Source organism: Vipera berus (assembly GCF_964194415.1).
Source record: "Vipera berus genome assembly, chromosome: 7".
Lineage (NCBI taxonomy): Eukaryota > Metazoa > Chordata > Lepidosauria > Squamata > Viperidae > Vipera > Vipera berus.
The window spans coordinates 9,915,589-9,940,870 of NC_138209.1; the positions used below are offsets into that span (position 1 = coordinate 9,915,589).

Sequence of the window (25,282 nt, forward strand, 5' to 3'; positions counted from 1 at the left end):
CCTGCCCTAAGGACTCAGGGCAGCTCACAACAATAAAAAATTAAAAAACATAGAACAGAAAGATTAAAAAAGAATTAAACAATAAATAAAGAAATAAAGGACAATTTAAGCCGATAAAACCCAAATTTAAAAACCATGATCAGTCCAGGCCATGTCTTCAGGTCACGGCAGAAGGATCGAAGGTCAGGGGCCGTCCGCAGCTCCGGAGGCAGTTCATTCCAGAGGGTCGGCACGCCCACAGAGAAGGCTCTCCCCCTGGGGTCGCCAGCCGGCATTGCCTGGCCAACAGCACCCTGAGGAGGCCAACTCTGTGGGAGCGAACCAGGCGATGGGAGGTTGACAATGGTAGCAGGTGGTCTCGCAAGTACCCCGGGCCTAAGCCATGTAGGGCTTTAAAGGTAATTACCAGCACCTTGAATCGCACCCGGAGGGCAACTGGAAGCCAATGCAGCTCGCGCAGGAGTGGTGCCTTCAGGTTCCCATATCCCTCCCCCCACTTTTTGGTGGTGAAATGTCTGATGTACCAATCTTTTGTTTGGGTGAATCTGATGTTCTGCTCTTGGCTGAGAAGTAGGAGGTTATGATCCATTTCCTCTGGTATTTTAGAACGTCTCTGGTCCTCTTCTAGCTCTCCTAGGAACACCCCTGGGTTGGCCTTTGAGGCTGTTGCTAGCATCTGCATAGATTCGCTTCCTTCTAGAAGTCTGCTTAACTGTTTTAGGGATTCCAGATTTATCCAATGCTTTTGGACTTAGCTGCTCCGGCTGAGTCATCCAGAGCCTGAATTTGGTTTTTCTGTTCTAGCGGTCTTTTTTCCAGCAGGTACGGTGTGTCTCTGAGGCCCTTGGTGCTCTCTGAGCTCGGCTTTTATTTTGGTTCTTGCAGACATTTCATTATCAAACAAGGCAACTTCATCAGCACTGATGATGTTACCTAGTTTGCTAATGAAATGTCTGCAAGAAAACAACCAAGGATCCCAGAGACATGCCCTACTGCGGTGGTGGCGAACCTATGGCACATGTGCCACAGGTGGCACGCAGAGCCCTCTCTGTGGGCACGTGCGCCATTGCCCCAGTTCTAGCCTTCAGCTGGGTTTTAGAAAACCTTTTCGCTTTAGGCCTCCGCCGCTGTGTGCAAAAAAAAAAAAAGGTTCAATCAATCAATCAGTTTCAACTTCTCGAGGGGAAAAAAAAAGATCTTGCGAAGTTGAAATTGATGGATTGAACTTTTTAGTCCCACCCAGTCTGCCGTTACCACTGCAGCCACGCCCACCCAGTGGGCCACACCCACTCGGCACCCGATGATACATAAGTGGGGTTTGGGTTGCAGTTCGGGCACTCGGTCTCTCAAAGGTTCACTATCGCTGCCCTACTGGATTAGAAGGTCGTCTTTGAAGGTGGGAGAGTTTCACCTAAGAAAGATGACTTAGAAAACTAAAGGCTAAAACATATGAAGAATGACTGCAGGAATTGGGTATGTTTAGTTTAGCGAAAAGAAGGACTTAGGGGTGACATGATAGCAGTGTTCCAATATTTGAGGGGTTGCCACAAAGAATACAGGTGGGGGAGGGTGTCAACCTATTCTCCAAAGCACCTGAAGGCGGAACAAGAAACAATGGATGGAAACTAATCTGGGAGAGAAGCAACTTAGAACTGAAAAAGAAATTTGCTGACGGTTAGAACAATTAATGGGTGGAATGGCTTGACTACCGAAGTTGTGGCTGCTCCATCACTAGAGAGGCTTTTAAGAAGAGATTGGATGGCCATTCCTCTGAAATACTATAGGGTTTCCTGCTTGAGCAGGGGGTTGGACTAGATGACCTCCAAGGTCCCTCCCAACTCTTCTATTATTCTGTGAGCTGCATTGTGTGCCAGTTTGCTTCCCTATCCAATTCAAAGTGTTGGTTATGGACTGTTAAAAGTTCTGGGAATGCAAGGTTGCTTGCATCGAAAGGGAGTTTTATACAAGATTCGAGATTTTGACGCTGTTCCATCTTCCTTTGAGCAACAGCCGTGGTGACAACGTATTCAAATTCAGGTTGTTGACTGCCAGCATTTTTTCAGCTGCTGAATAAAAGTAGCCTCAGTCACTTTCCTTCCACAACATCTGTGTTTACATTGAGGCCTTGGCCATTCGCAGCTCCTCACTTGCAGCTTTCAGCAATGACCAGAAATGCTGGCCGTGCACTTTCGCTCTGGAGCAAGCCTGGTGTGCTAATTTCGGGCTCCTTCGCTCAACATCAGATATCAATCGATTTGCTTGGAAGCTGCTTCTCGTTGGAGCACGTTGTCCAGAAACCTCTGATGGGAATACAAACTTCTTTTATAAACATGGCAGAACTTATTTTATTTGCTAAGTTCATAGGACGTACTTTATGTGTGCCTGGTTTTTTGTGTTTTTTTTTTAGGATTTGTTGTTTTTCTTCGTGCTCCTCTTCCCCCCCCCCACACTTCCCCATTATCCCAAACAGATGTGATTACAAAAGTTTCTTTTAAAAAATTTATACGCAAGAATTGTTTACCAAATATGACAAGAAACAATGGAATCATATCTATCTATATCTATCTATCTATGATAGAGATCTGCTATTACTACCCTTGGTATTTTCTTGTTGATTTTTTGGTTGTTTTTTTTTTACAAAAATAGTTTTCAAATGGTTAATCTATTCTGTTCCAGATGAACAAAAACAACACAGCAATCTCTTACTGAGCAATTCAGTAAAAAAAATAATCTGTACTTGCGTGCTTGCACTTTGGCTAATGAGAAACAAAGTGCAGATGGTCCTCAATTTATGGCACCAATTGAGCCCAAGAGTTCTGTTGTTAAGCAAGACAGTTATTAAGTGAATTTTGCCCGGTGTATGACCTTTCTTGCCACAATTCTTAAACGAATCACTGCAGTTAAGTTACTAACACAATTGTTAAGTGAATCTGGCTTCCCCACTGACTTTGCTTGTTAGAAGGTTGCAAGAGGGGACCACATGACCCCAGGACACCTCAACGGTCATAAATATGAACCAGTTGCCTGGCATCCAAATTTTAATCACCTGACCACGGGGGATGCTGTAACAGTGGTAAGTGTGAAAAACAGTAATGTGATGAGTCACTTTTTTCAGGGCCATTGTAGCTTTGAACGGTCACTAAATAAATGGAAGTAAGTCGAGGATTAGCTGTAATTTAGAAGCAGGCACCATACTGTACATCCAGTCTTCTGATTTTTTTTTTCTTCTAAAAAAGGCAGGAGAGGGTTTGATCTCCTGCGGCTCTTGCCCCCCTATTTTTCTTCTTGGTCTTGGTTAGCATTCATCTAGGATCTCTTTAAACATCTTGCTCCCTTTTCTACAGGCCTCATATAACGCAGAGTTTGGATTAGAGTTTACAATCCAGTTTTTCTGTTACAGATATCTCCTAGTGGCCAGATTCAGTCAGGACTAGGATCAGCCATAATGAAAGTGGCCTTGATAGTCGGTTGATCCTTTGACCAATTTCTCTTTTTGTGGGTGGGGGGTGGGGGGAGGAGGAGGTCGTATATGTTTGCTGAAAGATAACAGAGTTGGAAGGGCCCTTGGAGGTCTTCTAGTCCAACCCCTGCTCAAGCAGTAAACCCTATTGGACAACCATTTGTCTGAAATGGTTTCTGCCTGACCAGTGAGTTTCACTAGAAGACCTCCAAGGTCCCTTCCAACTCTGTTGTTGTTCTTTCAGACAAATGGTTGTCCAATCTTTGAACTGTCACTAAATGAACGGTTGTAAGTTGAGGACTACTGGTCCAGTCAACTTACCTGGGGCTGCTTTCTCTCTCATCTCCCTGAGCTTTGTTTATCAAGCTCAGGGGTAGGCCACCTGGGCTCTTTTATGACTCATGGACTTCAACTCCCAGAATTCCTGACCCAGAATGGCTCAGTTGGAAACCTCTCCCTTTCCCCTCAGCATGGCTGGCTCAGGGATTCTGGGAGTTGAAGTCCGCAAGTCATAAAGCGGCCTAGGCCGAGGCCAGGAGTAGGCAACCTTAGCTCTTTTATGACTCGTGGACTTCAACTCCCAGAATTCCTGAGCCAGCATGGCTCATCTTGGAAACCTCTCCCTTTCCCCTCAGCATGGCTGGCTCAGGAATTCTGGGAGTTGAAGTCCACGAGTCATAAAAGAGTTAAGGTTGCCTATCCCTGATCAAGCCCTTAGCCTGGGTGGGACCGGGCTTTTGTCACGGAGCACTCCTTCCTTAGCATCGAGAAAGACAGCATCCAGAGGCCAAGAGGTGGGATCTTTTTTTTTTCTTTCCTTTGGGCACCTGGTTATTTTGGGAAACATCACAGCTCATTATGCAGGTGTGAGAAATTAGCTTTGCTGATGCAAATTTCACAGTGAATATTTCGGTGAACTGCCTTGATGTTGAGAGCCTTAATTTCCTACCTTGATTGGCCTGGGGTCAGAGTTCCCTGTTAAATGAGGTGCTAAAGGGAAAGAGGATAGCTGCTTTCCACACCTGGCTGTATTAAGCCATGCACGGGCAGAAATATAAGGGACCTCATCACAAGGGCAATCATCTGAAAACCGGCCTGCTTTTGTCCCCCTACGTCCGTGGTGGCGAACCTATAGCACGCGCGCCACAGGTGGCACGCAGAGCCCTCTCTGTGGGCACGCACATCGTCACCCCAGTCCTAGGCCTTCAGCTGGGTTTTATAAAGCCTTTTCGCTTCAGGCCTCCGCCGCCGTGTGCAAAAAAAAAAAAAAAGGTTCAATCAATCAATCAGTTTCAACTTCTGGCGGGAAAAAAAAAAGATCTCGCAAAGTTGTAATTGATTGATTGAACTTTTTAGTCCCACCCAGTCTGCCGTTACCTCCGCAGCCACGCCCACCCAATGGGCCACACCCACCCAATTGGACACACCCAGCCAATGGGCCACGCCCACCCGGCACCCGACGATACATAAGTGGGTTTTGGGTTGCAGTTTGGGCACTCGGTCTCTAAAAGGTTCGCCATCACTGCCCTACATGGTTTCTTTTGCAACTGCATGGAGGAGGAGGAGCAGGAGGAGGAGCAGGAGGTGGTGGTGGTGGTAGTGGTTATCCATTCAATCGTTTCCAACTCTTGGTGACTCTGTGGGCCAGGTCTCTCCACATCTTCTGATCTTGCACTGCTTCTTTGAATTGTTCTATGCTGTGGCTGGTGTCAGCTTTGAGGGTGTCCAGCCACCCTGTTCTTTGGCGGCCTGGTTTCCTTTTAACTCTTCCCAACATAATTGCTTTCTCCAATGAGACGGCATGAGACGGCCAAAGTAAGTGAGATGCATTTTTGGTGATTTCTGCCTTCCAGTGATACGTCTGGTGTTATGCACTCCAGTACTTCCTTGTTGGCTGTCAAGTGCCAGGGAAATCGGGAGATTCCGGCGGTTTAAATGAGAATAAAGATTTATCACAAAAATCTTACCCACTAACAGTCAAGAGAAATGAGCGGGAGATAAGAACGGCATCACAAGCCTCTCTCTGATGGCTCATCACTAGACCCTCACTTGACACACCCACACCTGAAGTCCTTATAAACAGAAGAGCACTGACACAAACGTCTCCTAAATGCCGCTGAAGATGTTACCTAAGCCTGGTAACGAAACATTCGGAAACCGACCCACAAGCTCGGAGAATGAACCTTCACCCTCATAAGGAAGGCATTCAAGGTGGGCTGGATTTAGATCTCTTGCGGGCGCGCATGGACTCGTGACTTATGACGTGCTTGACCCTTCCCTCAGTCTCAGCTTGGTCATCTCCTAGACTGGTCACTTTTGATGTCCAAGGAATATGCAGGAGCCTTCTCCATCACCAAACAAGTTAATTTTCTTCTTGCCGTGCTCTTTTAAGGTCCAACTTTCACAACCATGGGTAGCTAATGAGGTTAGACATGTCATAAGATGGTGCCGGCAGATTTGAACGACAACAATCCCTATAATTTTGGGATGGCGACAATTAGAATCTGGACCAGCTGGCAACTTGCTTGCTATTCTCCTCTGTTAAACCATGTGACCTCCTCATTTCTCAATACAAGTGGCCCTCGACTCACAACAGTTTGTTGAGTGTTCGAAGTTACAATAGCACTGGAAAAAAGTGGCTTATGACCGCTTTTCACACTTATAACTGCTACAGCCTCCCCGGGGTCACATAGTCAAAATTCAGACGCTTGGCAACTGACTCATATTTATGACGGTTGCGGTGTTCCGGGGTCATGTGATCACTTTTTGCAACCTTTTGGACAAGCAAAGTCAGTGGGGAAGCCAGATTCACTTAGCAACCGTGTTACTAACTTAACAACTGCAGGGATTCACTTAACAACGGCGACAAGAAAGGTCGTAAAATGGGACAAAACTCACTTAACAAACGTCTCACTTAGCAACAGAAATGTTGGGCTCAATGACCATGGTGCTGCTGTAGCGGTTGTAAAAAGTATGAAAAATGAACACGAGTCAATTCTGGTCGTAAGTTGAGGATTACCTGTATTGTCCTGTTTTTGCATGAGGTCAACTTAGCCCAAACAAATCAGAGAATATCACATCTGACCCTCTCCCAATGCACGGTCCCTTTCACCCTTAAACTATCCAATTCATCCAGGGCAAGGGCCTGTAAGCCCCATGTATTTTTATGAATTCCTTGTATGGCCCGAGGCAGCTGTGTCAATTTGTTGTGTCTGGTTTACCAACCAGCAGAAGCGGATTGATTTATATTTCTTGCACCTTCCAGTGCTTTGAATGCTTGGGGAAATAATCCTGTCCCTTGGAAGGAGCAGGTGTAAAAGACCTCTTCCGTTTGAGCCTTTCCCGTATTTTCTATTAAAAGCGGTCCACATCCTGCTTGCTGTTGTGTTGGACCGACGTGTAACACGAGAACCTGCCCAGCTCTCAAAATGAGCACAATCTTCTGTTTGCTCATTTTCCATCCCGTGGCCTTGTTTGTAACTAAATTTATCCCTAATGTATTTTCTTAACCTGGAGAGGGCAGTTCTGTGTGGTTGGCAAGGGCGTTCCAGGGGTTAGGAATACAGCGATGGGATGGCTGTAAAAATAAACCGATTTAAGTGTGATACAGGATGCTGGTCTGAAGCTGTGGCGGAGGTAGCAGCTCTGCAGCAAACAAACAGTTTGGAAAGTTAACAGTAGTAATTGGCCAAGTTAATGTGCGTATGGGTGGTCAAGGCCCAGGTGCTTTTTCTTTGGGGACATCCTGTGTGTGTTTTTCAGAGATTCCAAACAGAAACAGGAAGGACTAAACTCCAGTTCTAATTGCAGAAATGTGATAAGGGTTAAAGGTAGGCAACCATTACAATATAGGGAGCAATTATGGGATCTCATTGTCACATAAATTGTCTGTTCCCCCCACCCCCAATTCTGAGATTGTCTGGCTGATATATGGAACCAGATAAATGCAACCCAGCTTGTTAAAAGCCTTGGTTAGCATTAACGGCACGGGTGTCAAACTCGCCACGTCACATGACATGTCGTGACATATCACGGCTCTTTTTGCATTGCTGGCAATGGGGTGGGCGCGGTTTCGGTACGATGAAACCAGCCCACGGGCCAGCAGTTCGGCACCCCTGATTAATGGCAAAGAGTCTCCTGAAATGGTATAAGATCTTCTGTTTGAGCAGGGGGTTGGACTAGAAGACCTCCAAGGTCCCTTCCAACTCTGTTATTCTGATACTTCTGATATTAATAGAAAAAGGACCAGATTTCAGGTATGTAGTTTGGTTTTTCTTCTTCTTAGAATTGGCCATTCCCATCCTTAGGATTCTACTGAACATTTTTTTTTTAAAAAAAAAGAGGGTATAACACACGCAGGTTCTGACGGCATCATCCCTCCAAAAACCTAAGCTGGAACCCTTGATTCTTGTGAAATGACACAATTGTAACTTGTGGTTAAAAGGAATGGATTGGTGTTGGGTGGCTAACCCTAACCCTAACCCTAACCCTAACCCATATTGCCTTCTTTCTGGCTTCATCAGACACATGAGGTGTTTTTATAGATTGAACCCAGCTGGTTAAGCTTAGTTCAAGCCAGACATTGATCTGAGCTTAGTTTCTGGTGAATCAAGAGTTTGCTGCAGGTAGATGCAATAGCAGACTGAGGTCTGGCAAGAACCTGCCTATTAATTTCCTAGAGTGTCCTCTAAGTGAGATTGACCATCTATACGTTCAATAATATTTTTTAAAAAATTAGGAAATTGCAGCATGTATTAGGGTAGAAAAGAGAGAGCTGCAGGTGAGATGACCCACCATATGGTCCATGTGTATAATATCAAATGAAGGCTTCGCATTCCAGGAGGACAGGAAGAGGAGGAGGAAGAAGAAGGAGAGGAAGAGGTGGAAGGAGAAAGAATGAGGAGGAAGAAAAAGGAGGAGGAAGAGGGTTTTGGGGTTTTTGGGGTTTTTTTTTGCTGACAGGACATCCAGATTTAATGAAGATATTGACAGAATCCTGTTTTTCCTTTCTTTTCTGCTTCTGGTGCAGATTCTGTGTCGAATGGTTTGAATAACAGAATCAGTCTCTGCTCTGGATAAATCCCTTGAAAAGGTTATACGTTTGTCTACTGAAACAATCTTCCAGTTGGCCCCCTTCCTGATTGCATTTAGGAAAATGTTAAAACCCAAGCTCTTTTGTACAGTACCTTTTAATTCAGAATTAGCTATTTCTACTGATTTGTTTTATGAGAGTAATTTTATCAGAGTGATTTTGGATTATGGCAGCACATACAGGTGAAACTCGAAAAATTAGAATATCGTGCAAAAGTTCATTTATTTCAGTAATGCAACTTAAAAGGGGAAACTAATATACTGTATGAGATAGACTCATTACATACAAAGCAAGATAGTTCAGGCCGTGATTTGTCATAATTGTGATGATTATGGCGTACAGCTCATGAAAACCCCAAATCCACAATCTCAGAAAATGAGAATATTACATGCAATCAATAAAACAAGGAGTGTACATAGAACAATATCGGACTTCTGAAAAGTATAAGCATGCATATGTACTCAGTACTTGGTTTGGGCCCCTTTTGCAGCAATTACTGCCTCAATGTGGCATGGCACGGAAGCTATCAGCCTGTGGCACTGCTGAGGTGTTATGGAAGACCAGGATGCTTCAATAGCGGCCTTCAGCTCTTCTGCATTGTTCGGTCTCATGTCTCTCATCTTTCTCTTGGCAATGCCCCATAGATTCTCTATGGGGTTCAGGTCAGGCGAGTTTGCTGGCCAATCAAGCACAGTAATCCCACGGTCATTGAACCAGGTTTTGGTGCTTTTGGCAGTGTGGGCAGGTGCCGAGTCCTGCTGGAAAATGAAGTCAGCATCCCCATAAAGCTCATCTGCGGAAGGAAGCATGAAGTGCTCCAAAATCTCCTGGTAGACAGCTGCGTTGACCCTGGACTTAATGAAGCACAGTGGACGAACAACAGCAGATGACATGGCTCCCCAAATCAACACAGACTGTGGAAACTTCACACTGGACTTCAAGCATCTTGCAGTGTGTGCCTCTCCATTCTTCCTCCAGACTCTGGGTCCTTGGTTTCCAAATGAGATGCAAAAGTTGCTCTCATCAGAAAAGAGAACTTTGGACCACTGAGCAACAGACCAGGTCTGTTTTTCTTTAGCCCAGGTAAGACGCTTTTGATGTTGTTTGTTGTTCAGGAGCGGCTTGACAAGAGGAATACGACATTTGAAGCCCATGTCCAGGATCCGTCTGTGTGTGGTGACTCTTGATGCACTGACTCCAGCCTCAGTCCACTCCTTGTGAAAGTCCCCAACACTTTTGAATGGGATTTTCCTGACAATCCTCTCCAGGCTGCGGTCATCCCTGCTGCTTGTGCACCTTTTTCTTCCACACTTTTCCCTTCCACATAACCTTCTATTAATGTGCTTTGATACAGCACTTTGGGAACATCCAACTTCTTTTGCAAGTACCTTTTGAGGCTTTCCCTCCTTATGGAGGGTGTCAGTGATGGTTTTCTGCACAACTGTCAGGTCAGCAGTCTTCCCCATGATTGTGATTCCTACTGAACCAGACTGAGAACCCATTTAAAGGCTCAGGAACCCTTTGCAGGTGTTATGGCTTAATTAGCTGATTAGAGTGGGACACTTTGAGCCTAGAATATTGCACCTTTTCACAATATTCTAATTTTCTGAGATTGTGGATTTGGGGTTTTCATGAGCTGTACGCCATAATCATCACAATTATGACAAATCACGGCTTGAACTATCTTGTTTTGTAATAAGTCTATCTCATATATTAGTTTCCCCTTTTAAGTTGCATTACTGAAATAAATGAACTTTTGCACGATATTCTAATTTTTCGAGTTTCACCTGTAAATGCAACAGTTCAATAAACATTGCTTTCAATAATTCAGATGCAGGGGACAAAACCACCAGGGTTTTGTATCTGTCCTAGAGAATAACAATCTGAGAGAATAATAAGGAGACGATGCACTTTTCATGAGAAGCACATGTGGATCCTTCTAAAGGATTTGAATGCAGAGTGGAAGCTGAATTAGAACATCCTGTTTCTGCTCTGAATTAGCTGCCTTATAAACCTGAACAGTAAGCTTTCTGTGGCAGTCAGTTCAAGCCAATTCTTGTTTGTGATTCTTTGTGCATGGGGAATGTCATCTGCAGGTGAGCATTTAAACAAATTACACCTGTGGATTTAACTCCAGGTTTTCAGAATGACTGAAGTTGCAGAGCAGCAGGATATAGGCCAGGATAGTGCAGATATAAAGTTATTATACCAGCTCTTGGCTGAAATCTCTATTGTTATTTGGTTAATTGTTGTTCTGTATCACCTGATAATGAGCAGATATAACTCTATTCTAAGCAGATTGATCAGTAACTAAGACAAAAGGAAACGAAGGTTTTGGCATCTACAATTTGGTATCTACATGTCTCCCTTCTCCACCTCAACCTCTTTCTATGGTTGACTTGCGGGACAGAGGAAGGATTGACTTTAGATTAGTTTTGCTCTTGTGGGAAAGCTGATTTTTTTGCGAAGTAAGACTTTGATTTGATTTGTCAGATGTCAAGAGACCTCTTACCGAGCTTTTTTTTTGTCCTCTAGACTTTTACAGTGAGGAAGGTGGGCCAGCAGTAAGTTTGGACCCTGAGATCAGGAAGTTCAAGTTTCTGCCTGACCATTCTGAACTCAAATGGATAAATCACTGCTAAAGTTTCAGCTTTCCCTTCATGAGTTCTGTGTTCATGATAAGAAGGATTTGGAATAAATTTCTGGGAGAGGAAGTGCCATAGAAAAAGGGAGAATGGGTGGAGGTTATTAAATGGTTCAGTAAATCCACAGATGGGAACTCTTTGTGGGGGTATAGAATTTGAGGCCGCTTTTTGATGATCTGTGACCCTTTCCCAGAAGATGCGTCAGGAGCAAGGACAAAGAATATATATATTTAAACTGAGGTAGCCTTTGGCCCAAATGACCCATCCTTCTTTTTGCAGAAAGGCAGAGGATAGTGATCAATGGTGGCCTAATATTTCAAGAAAATTGAGTTTCTCAGCATCTATCAGGCCCCAAGAACAATATGGAAGTTATTCAAGGATAGTTTCTGTAATGTATTGGCCTTTTGTATATGTTGTAAGTGTTTGCTCATGTTGCACTGCTTGCTAATTGCTTGCATTCAATTGCTAAGTGCTAGTTCAGGTATATGTTGTAACGGTTGCTAGCCGGCCCAGACTGGTTGTCTCCAGCCAGCTAAGTACGTCTTTGGGCGGGAAACCTATGCTTCAAACTTATTGGTTGCCGCCTATCAGCCAACCGTATAAATAACTGCACAGCAGCTCCCTTGTAGCTTCTGTTCTGTTTGACCTTCAATAAAGTATGTTGCTGTTTTGAACCGTCCGTCTCACTTGTTCTTCATCTTGTCAGACAAAAGCAACTATTTGCATAACTATAGATACACTCTAGGAAAAGGTGGAAGGAGCCATTTTAACGTCTTCCTGCCAATCAAACTTTCCAGGTTTCGCTGCCTTTTCGCTTTCTGAAAAACAGTCCTGCCCTTCTGGGAATCCAGACTACATTCCACCACAGTATCCAACTACAGGTGGACCAAACCTGATGTCCCGTTCCCTAAGAATGTAAGTGCTGTGTTGGATCACAGTAAAGGGACATCTGCGGAACCATATTCTGTGTCCATTATGGCCAGCCAAATGCTGATGGGAAATCTGCTTGTAGGATATGAGTGTACAGAAGCATCCCACAGTTAGTTCCAGTTAATATTCAGAAAGATGACCGATACGTGTTCATGATGCTATTATATATAGGTAAAAGTTTAAGGTTTCCCCTATCCAGTTGTGTCCGATTCTAGGGGACAATGCTCATCTCCATTTTTTTAGCCAAGGAAGCCAGCATTGTCCAAAGACGCTTCCATGGTCCTGTGGCCAGCATGACTATATGCCAAGACACATGGAGTGCTATTACCTTCCCACTGAAGTGGTACCTATTTATATACTTGCATTTACATGCATTTGAATTGCTAGATGGGGAGGAGCTGGGGCAAATAACGGGAGCGCACCTTGTTGTGTAGTGCTCAGGTCTTGAATAGTGGACTCCAAACGCTGAGCCATTGTGGGGCCCCCCCACATATATAGGTAACAAATAAATATTAATATAAGCTAAATCTGACAAAATATGGCTCTGCTGGAGATGACCAAAGCATTCTGTTTCTACTACACCCATTCACATGCCTATGTGAAATGAATGACCAAGCAAACCATGGCTTTAGCTTTGGTGCTCCACAAAAGCACAAGAAATCTTATGTTGGTTCAGTCCAAATATCTACCCAGTTCAGCTTTCTCTTTCTACAGTGGCCAACCAGGAGTTGTCAGAAAGCTTTTAACCAAATTAGGGATGAAACACCTCCTCGTACACAGCAACTGGTCCATTTTTCAGGAATTCCAATTTGACTCAGGAGGTACGAAATGCTTCATCAAATTCTATCCTTTCTGTTATGAAGTTCAGTTTACGACCGGAAATACAGTACAGGTAATCCTCAACTTACAACCATTCGTTTAGTGGCTGCTCGAAGTTACGAAAAAAGGGACTTGTCACCATTTTTTCACACCGTTGCAGCATCCCCAAGGTCACGTGACCAAAATTCAAGACACTTGGCAACTGGCATGTATTTATGACGGTCGCAGCGTCCCAAGGTCACGTGATCCCCTTTTGCGACCTCCTGACAAGCAAAGTCAACAGGGAACGCGGATTCACTTTACAACCGTGTTATTAACTTAACAACTGCACTTAACAACTGTGGCAAAACTCACTTGAAAATTGTCCCAACTTAGCAACAGAAATTTGGGATTCAGTCAAGGACTACCTAAATATGAGTTAGCATTATAGCAGTACAAAGCAACCTGACTCATTAACATTGTTGTTGACAATGCATTCAGATGGAGATTTTGCTTTTGGGTTATTAGCCCAAGTGTGTCTATTGCAAGAAGCCAATTTAAAAACAAGAAAGAGTAACCCCTTCATGTTGGGTCACTTCTTCATCTGGTTCTTCTCATCTCTCATTCCTGGAACAGCCGAATTCTTGAAATGTATTTGTGACCTCTGCAATGTTGTCAGGTTGATGGAAAGTTATTCATCAGCGATGTTTGAATATTGTCTCTAAAGCAAGGTAGTGAATGAATTCCAGATGTCTTTCTCTTTTTTCCTTATGCACCTACTCATTTTCTACAAATAACTTTAATCCAGGTTGGATTTTGTAATAAAAAAGGCTGTGTTTAATTCATTTCTTTGTGAAATCTCTAGAGTTATGCTCTGCAATGACACAAAACGTTTGTTACTTGTTGAAAGGCTAATTCAAGATTGCCAGGGTGTCCCCTTGTTCTCACTGCAGCTAATATTCAGAATCATACAGGTAGTTCTCGACATACGATAAAAAATGAGCCCAAAATTTCAGTTGCTAAGCGAGAAAACTGCAAAGCGGAGTCTGATTTGTGATATTAAGCAATGCGTTTTGGTGACGATTCCATATCTCTCACCCTCTTGATGAAAACAATATAAAACTTTAATATGAAATGTGGAATAGAGGCAGTCCTCGACTTACAGTGACAATTGAGCCCAAAATTGCTGTTGCTAAGCAAGGCAGTAAAGTGAATTTTGCCCCATTGCATGACCTTTCTTGCCAGAGTTTTTAGGGGAATCACTGCAGTTGTTAGCAACATGGTGGTGAAGTGAATCTGGCTTTGCTTGTCAAAAGGCCACAAAAGCGATTTGCATGACCCCAAGACACTGCAACCGTCATCAATACATGCCAGTTGCCAAGCATCTGAATTTTGATCATGTGACCATGGGGATGCTACAAGGGTCATAAGTGTGTAAAATGGTCATAAGTCACTTTTTTCAGAGCCATTGTAACTTTGAATGGTCACTAAATAAATGGAAGCAAGTCGATAATTTGGAAGCAGGCACCATACATCCAGTTTCCAGATTTATTTATTTTTTTTAAAAAAGGGAGGAGGTGGTTTGATCTCCTGCAGCTCTTCTCCCCCCCCCCATTTTTCTTCTTGGTCTCGATTAGCACTCATCTAGGATCTCTCTACACCTCTTGCTCCCTTTTCTACAGGCCTCATATAACACCAGTTTGGATTAGATTTTACAATCCAGTTTTTCTGTTACAGTTATCTCCTAGTTATCATAGTCTAGATCAGGGGTAGGCAACCTTGGCTCTTTTATGACTCGTGGACTTCAACTCCCAGAATTCCTGAGACAGCATGGCTCAGCTTGGAAACTCCTCAGCAGGGCTGGCTCAGGAATTCTGGGAGTTGAAGTCCACGAGTCATAAAAGAGCCAAGGTTGCCTACCCCTGGTCTAGATCAAGACTAGGATCAGCCGTAATGAAAGTGGCCTTGATAGTCTGTTGATCCTTTGCCCGATTTCTCTTTTGTGGGGGAGGAGGTCATATATGTTTGCTGAAAGATAACAGAGTTGGAAGGATCCTTGGAGGTCTTCTAGTCCAACCCCTGCTCAAGCAGTAAACCCTATTGGACAACCATTTGTCTGAAATGGAATAGGGTTTCTGCCTGAGCAGGGTGTTTCACTAGAAGACCTCCAAGGTCCCTTCCAACTCTGTTGTTATTTCAGACAAATGCTTGTCCAATCTTTTCTTAAGAATCTCTAGTGTTAGAGCACCCAAAACTTCTGGAGGCAAGTTGTTCCACTGATTAATTCTAACTCATGAAATTTCATGCTCAGACAGGAAACCCTATACTATTTCAGACAGATGATTGTCCAGCCTTTTTTTACAAGCCTCCACAACTTCTGAAGGCAAGACATTCCACTGGTTAATTGTTCCCACTGACAGGAAATTTCTCCTTAGTTCTAGGTTGCGTCTCTCCTTGATTTGTTTCCATCCATTGCATCTTGTCCCTCCTTCAGGTGCTCTGGAGAATAGGTGGACCCCCTCTTCTTTGTGGCAGCCCCTCAAATATTGGAACACTGCTATCATGTCTTCCCTCGTCCCTTTTTTTACTAGCCTAAAAGGTAAAGGTTCCCCTGCACATGCGTGCTAGTCGTTTCCAACTCTAGAGGCCGGTGCTCATCTCCGTTTCGAAGCCGAAGAGCCAGCGCTTGTCCGAGGACGTCTCCGTGGTCATGTGGCCAGCATGACTAGACACCAAAGGCGCACGGAACGCTGTTACCTTCCCACCGTAGTGGTCCCTATTTTTCTACTTGCATTTTTACCTGCTTTCGAACCGCTAGGTTGGCAGAAGCTGGGACAAGTAACAGGCGCTCACTCTGTTACGTGGCACTCGGGATTCGACCCGCCAAACTGCCGACCTTCTGATCGACAAGCTCAGCGTCCTAACCCACTGAGCCACCGCATCCCTGTATTCACTAGACTAGGTAAACCCAATTCCAGCCTCCAGTCCCCTAATCATCTTTGTTGCTCTCCTCTGTACTCTTTTTAGAGTCTCAACATCTTTTTCATATTGTGGTGACCAAAACTGGATGCAGTATTCCAAATATGGTCTTACCAAGGCTTTATAAAGTAGTACTAACACTTCATGTGACCTTGATTCTATCCCTTTGTTAACACAGCCTAGGACTGTGTTGGCTTTTTTGGCAGCTGTAGCACACGGCTGGCTCCTATTTAAGTGATTGGGCACACTCCTTGCTCCCAGCTGCCAGAGAGATCCTGTGATAGCAACTGCTGGAGGCCTGTGTGGGCACACAACCTTGTAGGGATAAGCAGCAAAGAAACAGGAGCCAAATTTTGAAGGTTGAGATCTATCTGAAGACCAAAGGCATACATGTATCTTGGTGAGGAAGGCTCACCGCAGTGGAGAAGAAAAAGATCTTCTCAGATCTCCTTCGGTTTTCAAGATAGTTTAAAACAGACTTACTTGTTCAACACGATGCTGTCCAAATGGATTAATCTCATGAAAGCAACGCTGGCTGGGATCTCGGTGAATTGTAATTAAATACATCTGGAGTGCTCAAAGTTGAGAAGGACTTAGCTTAGAAGCTGTGAGTAGGCTGTATCAATGGCTACTAACAAATGCTGTGCTTATTGAAACTTGAGCTAGCCTATTATGCAAATTAACAGCTGTTCTGGAATTAGATTCTTGTGCCTTTCTTCCTTATTCACTGTTTAAGGCAGCTTCATGTATTAATTGCTTTTGCTCCATTTGGCTCATTGTCTATTGCATTGACTGGCGATAACTGCTCAGAGATTAGGAGAGTCTCTTTTTTTTATCCCTAACAGCAGGGTGTCAAACGCAATTTCATTGAGGGCCGCATCAGCATTGTGGTTGCCCTCAGGGGGCCGGGTGGGTGTGGCCTGGGTGGGTGTGGCCTACTGGGTGGGTGTGGCTAGAGTGCGTATGGCCTACTGGGTGGGCATGGCCAGCTCTACATCGTTCGCATCAAGGGCGCCTATGGGGGCCTGGGCAGGAGTGGGACAGATCTGAGGGTCTCTGGCAGAAGGAGGGTCTCTGGGCCAGGGCCAAGGCAGTGGGGGCCGTTCCCTCACTGTTTCCAGGATGGCTTTGGGGGCCGCATGAAACCACTTCATGGGCCGGATCTGGCCCCCAGGCCTTGTGTTTGACATGTCTGCCTAACAGTCACCATCTTTGTTGAGTTAGCCTTTTTCGGCAATCAGCTGGAATAAAGTAATTTTGATCTGATGAACATCGTTCAGTTACGTTTAAAGCTTTGGCTGTCAAGATAGGATAACGTAAAATTAATTGTCCTAATTCTTTATTCTAGTAATGAACAGATTATTATTTTTTTTAACGTGAGGTTCTCGTGGGACTTTTCTATCACGGAGGAGAAATCTTTCTATCGTTCGCTAAACCACAGAGGAATGCTTGGTAATTGATGTAGTTTTGCTAGTGCTGCAGAATGCAGGTATTCCTGAGCCCAAAATTTATGTTGCTCAGTGAGACAGTTAAGTGAAAATTTGCCCCGTTTTGTGTTCTTTCTTGCCACATTTGTGAAGCGAATCACTGCAGTTGTTAAATTAGCAATACGATTGCTAAGTGAATCTGGCTTCCCCATTGGCCTTGCTTGTCAGAAGGTCGCAAAAAGGGATCATGTGTCCCTGGGACACTGCAGCCGTCATAAATAGGAGTCGGTTGCCAGGTGTCTGAATTTTGGTCATGTGACCAGAAGGATGCTGCAATGGTCATAAGTGTGAAAAATAGTCATAAGTCACATTTTTTTTCAATGCCGTTGTCATTTTGAATGGTCACTAAACAAACTGTTGTAGGGACAAATCTGGAGCACAGACTGACAGCACGCACAATGCCTTACAATTGCAGAGAAATAAGAATAAAAGAGAATGAGACTTTTTAATAGACATGTAGCAAAATAAATTAAAGTTCCGGGCGTACGAATAAATGTTCCTTGCGGAGGAATTATTATAGTTTGCCTGAAATATCTGGATTTTGTGTGGTTCATTATTATTCTTCATAGTTAGTGTCGTTTTTAATTTTCAGATATAAGAATGTATTTTGTGTAATCCAACAAAAATGAGGGCCTGAGTTATCGTAATTTTGGGGTTGTGATGATTGATTTTTAAGCGAGACTTGCTTAAAACCATCTTGCCTAACAGCAGAAATTCTGGTCCCAATTGTGGTTGTAAGTCAAGGCCTACCCATATTATAGATTTTTTAAAAAAAAAACAAGATAGAGAATTCTCACCCTGGTTTTTAGAGTGATTAAAGCAGGTGTATTTAACGAAAGAATCTAGCACAGGGATGGGCAATTGTGGCCCCTTTATGGCCTGGTGTACTTCAAGTCCCAGAATTCCTGAGATGTGCTAGCTCAGGAATTCTGGCAGTTGAAGCCCACATATTGTAAGGGGCCATCGTTGCCCACCCCTGCTCTAACATTTTTTTTCCAGGCACACACATATGCCTTTTTTCCCCCAGTGGCTAGCCTTGATTGGGAGTAGTATAATGAGACGAAAAAGAATTCAACAAACTATAATCGTAATTAATTGCATGGGATGATTTCACATTAAAAACAGGTTATTTCTGCTGATACATACCATATGTAGGGTTTCCTGCTTCCTACAAGAGAAGAAGAAAAATTACTGCTGGTGTCTTCCCAGTACAGTATGCATGATAACCTTATTAGCCTGGCCTCTGGCTGACCTTATAGTCCTTACCCAGCAAGGTGAAAACATGTGTCTTAAGATAACTTGGTGAAGGAAAGTGGAGATTAAAATGATCCAGAAATGATCTTTTATAACAGTCGGGGTTGTTGTTTTTTTTTAAGGAACAAAAACTTGAAAAACAAAAGTCCTTTGCATTAACATTACCTGCAGGGCTTCACATTAATAACAAGAGACACAATGATGAAGACTTCACATTCCAGAAGAGCTGCCTTGAAATTTATTAGGAGGCAAAGATTAAATATTTGAATTTCAAGAGTTTTGCCTTTGCACTTGATAGCCAGGTGGCTTGGAAGGAAATGCTTGCGGTGGCAAGGATCCAACACCAAAAAAGACAGAACACAGACTATGGAAAGTAAAGTGCAGAGCGATTGAAGAGCAGAGCGCATTTTCAATATGGTTTTATCCCCATGAGCTTCAGGAGATAGCCAAGACATCCTACATTTTATATCTGCTTTTGGATCTTGCCAAGCTTAAATGACATGGAAGCAGTACATTTTATGAATGTTTTGGCATGCTAATTTGTCCATTTCATCTTGCAAGGTAATTTGCAGAGAAGTTCGGAGAGTAAGAGCTGTGCAAAAGACATGCACTTCTCCATGCCTGCATTCATTTAACAAAGGTTCTCTGGTTTTAGCAAAAAGGGAGGCTAAAACTGAAAATATTATTTCCTTAAAACCAGAAACCATGAACACCAGCTGGCGGTCAAACGACATGACCGGATGTGCCTGATCGCCAGTCACACTGACAACAAACACCACATTTTCCGACAGTTCTGCCCAAAACTGATATTTACTTCTGATTTTTGGCAAACTGGCCCATAGCGAGCCATGGGTTCACTTAACAACCATGACACTCACTTAATGACTGCGGCAGTCGCTTTATGTGGCATTCACTTAATAACCACGGCAGTTGCTTTATGACTGGAGCAGCATGTGACTGACTCGCTTTATAACCATCACAAGTTTTGACTGTGATGGGCAGGCTCCATTATGGTCGTAAGTTGAGGACTACCTATACAATGAACCCAAAATGGGCAAACTGGATTTTCATGGGAATGTTTACCCAGCCACCTTTGCTGCTGCTTCATTAGCTAAATATCTGGCAGTACTCTTCACTTCTGTTTTCCTAATTAACTGTTTAAAATAAGGATCAAAACCTCAGTGTCTTTTGTGCAAAGTTTTGAAACTTCAGTATAACAACTAGTTTAGATATTGGAGTCTTTGATAAGAGGTTTTACCCAGTTTAATTACCTGGCCTAGTTAGTTAACTTAACATTAAGAAAACCAAGGCCATGGCATCTGGCCCTCTCAATTCCTGGCAAATAGATGGGGAAGAAATGGAGGTAGTGACAGATTTTATTTTCCTGGGCTCCAAGATCACTGCAGATAGGGACTGTAGCCAACAAATTAAAAGACGCTTACTCCTGGGGAGGAAAGCCATGGCAAATCTAGACGGCACACTAAAAAGCAGAGACATCACCCTGCCAGCAAAAGTGTGTATAGTCAAGGCTATGGTCTTCCCAGTTGCAATGTATGGCTGTGAAAGTTGGACCATAAGAAAGGCTGAGCGCCAAAGAATTGAAGCCTTTGAACTATGGTGCTGGAGAAGACTCCTGCGAGTCCCTTGGACTGCAAGGCGATCAAACCGGCCAGTCCTAGAGGAGATCAACCCTGACTGCTCTTTAGAAGGCCAGATCCTGAAGCTGAAACTCAAATCCTTTGGCCACCTAATGAGAAGGAAGGACTCACTGGAGAAGAGCCTAATGCTGGGAAAGGTTGAGGGCAAGAGAAGAAGGGGACGACAGAGAATGAGGTGGCTGGATGGAGTCACTGAAGCAGTAGGCGTGAGCTTAAATGGACTCCAGAAGATGGGAGAGGACAGGAAGGCCTGGAGGAACGTTGTCCATAGGGTCGCGATGGGTCGGACACAACTTCGCAGCTAACAACAACAGTTAGTTAGTGCTTTACCTTTATCCCACAGGTCCTTTAAAGAAGTCTGGAAACCTATTCTATAACCTATTTTTTTAAACCCATCGCACCTGTTTTATGTCAGAAATGATGTAGCTTGTCAGTATCTTTCTGCCAGTGGAATGCAGAGAAACTCCGCTTATAATTTTAAAAACATATTTAGAGGTTAATTTCTTTTACAGGGCAAAAAGGCTCGCTAGTCTGAAACGTGATGTATGTGATCTTTGTAAGTTCCATATTAATGCTTTCTTATAGCTATTGAAGGTTTTAAAATTAAGTTAAATGAATTCACTGGTGAGGCCGACAGTATTCATCTTTTCAGCTGATAGTGAAATCTCCAGAGTAAACACTGAAAGATGACTTATACTATCCTGATCGTTATTGTTTATTGTAGTCCTCGACTTACAAACATTTGTTTAGCAGCTGTTCAAACAGCCCTGAAAAAAATGACTTACAACTGTTCCTTGCACTTATGACCGTCGCAGCATCCCCATGGTCACGTGATCAAAATTTGGATATTTGTATGTTATGTATTTACAGTGTCCTGAGGTTATGTGATCACCATTTAGTAAGCATCCTGGTCGATTTCCAAAAAGCAAAGTTAATGGGGGAAGCTAGGATTTACTCAATGGTTGTGTGATTCACTTCACAAACATGGGGGGGGGGAGATTATAAAAATGGGCCTCACTTAACCACTTTATTTAGCAAAAGAAATCCTGGTCATAAATAAAGGACTAGCTGTATGTATGCCACTTACAGAGATTAGGCACTCCACGGAAAAAAAATATGATTTTCATTAAACCATTTGGAATTCATTTATGAAGATTTTTGTCAAAGCAGCACTATGTACGTTATAGACTTTATTACAAACCCACATTCAGGGCTTCTCTTCCATGCTACACAGAAATCACGGATAGTGGAACATTGGTAGTTTTTAGGGATTGGTGCTGTGTGTAAGATTTCAGGTTTTCCTGAAGACTCTAAGCTATAGCAGTTTAAGATCTTTGTAGTATTCATCTGAACATATTGACAGCACTGGGAAAGTAAATTCTACTATCCTCTGTTTCATTTTTCTTTCTCTAGAAAACTTTCTGACCTTCACTGAATTGCTTTTCTGATAAATTAATTGGTGATAAGTCTCACACACAAGAGCCATTTTGGTGCAGAGGCTAAGGCATCAGGTAGAAACTGGGAGACTGGGAGTTGTAGTTCCACTGAAGGCATAAATGGGTTGGCGGCCCGGAGGGAAAGGGAGGGGGAGGCGCCTTTACATGCTCATGCACACACATGAACAGGGTTGTGAGCATGCAAGCATGATGCTCATGCCGATGCTAGCATGCGTGCGACACTCACAGAGATGCTAGCGCCTGCACAACGCTTGCAGCAATGCTAGTGCAAGTAGGAGATGAACGCATGTGCATGCGTATGCACTGTCCAGCCACTCACGTGGCCCGGTGGCCAAGAGGCCATGGCCCGGTAGTAGGCTATGGTCCACAGGTTGGGGACCCCTGGTATAAAACCAATTGGATTACCTTGGGCCAGTCATTCCCTCTCAGCCCTAGGAAGCAGGCAAGGGCAAACCACTTCCCAAAATCTGGCCAAGAAAACTGTAGGGACTGGCCTAGGGGTAGACAACCTTGGCTCTTTTATGACTCATGAACTTCAACTCCCAGAATTCCTGAGCCAGCATGGCTCAGCTTGGAAACCTCTCTTTCCCCTCAGCATGGCTGGCTCAGGAATTCTGGGAGTTGAAGTCCACAAGTCATAAAAGAGCCAAGGTTGCCTGCCCCAGGCCTAGGCAGTCACCAGGAATCAACAAAGGCAACCTCTCACTCTCTCCCACTCCGAAAAAAGAAGGTAAATCTGTCTCAGGCTACTGGCAAGTTTAGTTTCCTGAAGCCTTCCAATATTTAACATCTCAAGATGGGGATAAATAACAGGGTCCAAAGCTTTCATGTTGTGCATTGTGATCCTTATATTGGAATACATGGAATGTGAACCTGATTCAGCATTTTCTCAGCTATTGATCTCAGTAGATATATTAGACTACCATCTGTTCTGGCTTCAAATCCAATATTGCTAGTGGGACTCATATATAAAATAAAAATGCTTTCCAAAAATCTTAGCTGTTGATTCTTCAAGGGCAATGATGCTGACTCCACAGCTTCAACTGTACTGCTTTTTAAAGGGTGTTTTCTATGTTTCATGTAAGCTACTCAAAGGCATATGTGTGTTAGTGGTCTTTGTATGGAATAGATTACAAAGGCCACTAACTATGCCTTAATGAACCGTAGTTTAAATGAAGGTCCTAAGGCAGGGGTCTGCAACCTTGACAACTTTAAGACTTGTGGACTTCAGCTCCCAGAATTCCTCAGCCACCATAGTTGTCAAGCTGAAGTCCACAAGTCTTAAAGTTGTCCTAAGGCAGGCATGTCAAACTACCGGCCCGCGGGCCGGATGCATCACAACAAAACCGCGCCGTCCCCATTGCCGGCAATGGGGAAAAAGTCACGATACGTCACGCGACATCACATGACTTCGCGAGTTTGACATGCCTGTAAGGTATACCGCTTCTCTGAGAAATATATTCAGCTTTCACATGCAGCTCAAGGCTTCATATGGACCACTTTCCTTGCATGTAACTTCAATATTCAAAATATTAGAGGTTAGAGAAGTAAGCAGGAGTCCCACAGCCATCTGTATAATCAGTGGGCTGTTCTTCTGAAATATTGTGGGTCTTGCAGATTATGTCATGGAACAATTGTATGACATTGAAGGTTTTTAAGAAGAGATTGGACAACCATTTGTCTGAAATGGTATAGGGTCCCTCAGTGCTTTTTTTGTAAAAGAAAAAGGTGCCGGAACTCACACATGTCATACAACCAGCCTTGCCTACCCTACAAGGTTCCATCCAAAAAAGGTGCCAGAACTCCGTTCTGAGCGTTCTATGAGAAAAAAAGCCCTGGGGTCTCTGCTTAAACAAAGGGTTGGACTAGAAGACCTCCAAGATCCCTTGCCACTCTATTATTCTGTTATTCTCACTTCAAAATTTGTGACCTTTGCCCTTTTGCAGGAAAAAAAAAAGAGTACGGTCTTGCACCATTCGGTAGAATGAAAACCTCCCACCAACCAAGGTCATGAAACACAGAGCAGTGCTTCTCAATCTTGGCTGATTTAAGGTGTGTGGACTTCGACTCCCAGAATTCCCCAGCCAAAAAAACCTGGCCTTAGAGCAGGGGTCTTCAACCTTGGCCCTTTTATGACTTCAAAACAGAATGGTGGCTGCAACCATCTGTTATCTTTCTTATTTGTACGAATGTCTTTGGGTCCATGTGGGTCTCCAAGGCCTTCAGGCGAACGAAAATAGAAGGTGGTCAGAGGTCATCTCATAACTTCAAAGATGTCAGCTGGACACTGTAAGTACAGGTGGAGCCATTGGCCGACGTATATTTACCAGAGATTCTGCACTGGTTACACATATATAACAGAAGCATTTGAGAAACGTTGGGTCTTATGCCTTTTTTTCTCTTTTCGCTCTGGGTTTGAGAACCACCTGGAATTGCACCCGGAGAACTGCTTGATAAAACACTGCTAGCCGGAGAACTTTATCACGGTCTCCAGCTGTTTTTGATGACAACTGCTTGACTGCTGTTCAAATGTTCTGCTCGGTTGGTCCCGTTTTTTAAGATCTGTCATTTGGGGAAAATTGTATTCCTTCACACATGGGTCTCATTTCCTAGATTTATATCTGGAGTTTGCTTATAAAATTCCATTCAGGGAAACCATAAGAATAGGATATGCCTGTTGGTGTCTTGAGATTCACAGTTTTAATATATTTCTACTGTGTCATCCCATAACGGATGTGTTTTGCACCCAATTTCTTTGCAGGGTGCGAGTTTTAATTTTGCAGTTATGTGTTCCATGTGTTTTGGTGCGCTACTTTAAAGCTTTTGAGGACTGACTTGAGCTGTAAGAATACAGGTAGTCCTCGGTTTACAATCACAACTGAGCCCAAAATTTAGGTTGCTAAGTGAGACATTGGCGAAGTGAGTTTTTCCCGATTTATGACTTTACTTGCCATAGCTGTTAAGTGAATCACTGCAATTGTTAAGTTAGTAGCATGGTTGTTAAGTGAATGTGGCTTCCCCATTGACTTTGCTTGTCCGAAGATCACAAAAGGGGATCACGTGACCCTGGGGCAAAGCAGAGGTCATAAATATGAGCCAGTTGCCAAGCATCCAAATTTTGATCACATGAGTAAGGGGATGCTGCCATGGTCGTAAGTGTGAAAAATGGTCATAAGTCACTTTTTTCAGTGCTGTTGTAACTTTGAATGTTCACTAAATGATCTGTTGTAAGTCAAGGACTACCTGTACATCAGCCTCTCTTTGAAAGACATGTCACTTGATCTTTTTTCTTTTCCTTAATATATACAATTATCAAGGAGCTGAATCCATCAATTAAATAATCATATACTAATTGGCAAATGATTTTCTATGCTTTCATCCTAAGGTAGTTTATAAGAAAGCAGCAGCAACATGTGTTGCTCTTTAAAGCTCTGTAAAAATATGTTAATCAGGATTGACTTGATCTCTTTATTCCTGAATTAAGGCGAATTGACTCCTCTCATATTAATTACATATATAAGA

At 43.4% G+C, this 25,282-nt stretch overlaps 1 protein-coding gene across 1 annotated transcript in view; it reads left to right on the forward strand.

Moving 5' to 3' along the window:
* Positions 1 to 25,282, forward strand: part of CFAP299 (cilia and flagella associated protein 299) — a gene marked incomplete at its 5' end in the record, with an annotated part of 309,849 nt that overhangs the window by 37,575 nt on the left and 246,992 nt on the right. The window lies entirely within an intron of this gene.